The 1,188-nt window shown below is 48.2% G+C and overlaps 3 non-coding genes across 3 annotated transcripts; all 3 read right to left on the reverse strand.

Moving 5' to 3' along the window:
• Positions 1 to 19: 19 nt before the first annotated feature.
• Positions 20 to 92, reverse strand: Pmar_PMAR001690. Its single transcript has one exon. It is a non-coding gene; the product is annotated as a tRNA-Phe (tRNA).
• A 128-nt stretch (positions 93 to 220) lies between these two features.
• Pmar_PMAR001691 lies at positions 221 to 293 on the reverse strand. The gene has a single exon. It is a non-coding gene; the product is annotated as a tRNA-Met (tRNA).
• Positions 294 to 801: 508 nt separating this feature from the next.
• Pmar_PMAR001692 lies at positions 802 to 874 on the reverse strand. The gene has a single exon. It is a non-coding gene; the product is annotated as a tRNA-Ala (tRNA).
• Positions 875 to 1,188: the final 314 nt, after the last annotated feature.

The following is a 1,188-nucleotide window of genomic DNA, read 5'->3' on the forward strand; positions in this document are numbered from 1 at the left end:
TTTGAGTTTGAATCAATAATGCCCAGACCCAGGATCGAACTGAGGACCTCCAGATCTTCAGTCTGGCGCTCTCCCAACTGAGCTATCTGGGCTAAAGCCATTGAAATAGAGCTCCGCCTAGTCAAGGCTCCATGTATATTCTTCTCGTGGTAACGAAGAGACTTCCCCGGATCCTCTAGGACGCATTGTTCAACAGAAAATCGCATTCACGAACTAATAATGCGGCCTACGAGGATCGAACTCGCGACCTTAGGATTATGAGACCTACGCGCTACCTACTGCGCCAAAGCCGCACGAAAAACGAAAGATATCAAACACAAGATGCTACTCAATTCCTTACTTCGAGATTTTCCTGATTTTTTTTGTGGTATTATTTGCGGCCTTTCCCGAAAAAACACGCGGTGAAGGCAGCCAGATAGACTGAGGTTGTGTGTCACCGCTTGAATCGATGTTTTCAAGTCAGAGATGCTAGACTCATGCTGAAATTCTTCGCATCGAAGTGTCATGGTGATTGGTGACAGAGCTTCCGAGCTAGATTACATCTATTAAATATGATACTATGATTTAACGACGTGTCACCAGCTGCCACGGTGCTTGATGAGCCACGCCACCAAAGTCAATCTTACTCCACGTACGCGTGTCATCAATTAATTATGTGGGGACAAATGAATCCAAAGGAACAAGATTCATCATTGTACCTGATTCCGCACACTTTGGGCTTCGGATGCACTTGCACCCCGCCTGCATCCCACAAAGAGTGAATCGGATTCCAGCAAAGCGTTCAAATAATGGCAGAATAATTGGAGAACCCGGGCATCGATCCCGGTGCCTCTCGCTTGCTAAGCGAGCGCTCTACCATTTGAGCTAGTCCCCCGCGCGTGCCAGCACTGAAATCCGTACGCCCGACGGCGTCAGCCGAGGATTCCCTGGTTCCCCTGTCCAAAGTTGGAGGACACTTCAATTAACCTGGGGTTGCGTGTGTCGCTCTGCTCAACATTGGGCAGGGGAAGTGGGGACATACTCGCGGTCTATATCTTCCACAAATGTACGTAGTTGAGCGGCTTCAGTTAGTTAAAGCACTACGGTGATGCACAGATTGACCATCTTTTACTTGTCGTGATAGATATGTTTTTTACTAGTGAGGCGTACACTAAACGGGGTTCGCGAGAATCACTCCGTCTCTCGAAC

This window comes from Perkinsus marinus, assembly GCF_000006405.1.
Source record: "Perkinsus marinus ATCC 50983 genomic scaffold scf_1104296957116, whole genome shotgun sequence".
NCBI lineage: Eukaryota > Perkinsozoa > Perkinsida > Perkinsidae > Perkinsus > Perkinsus marinus.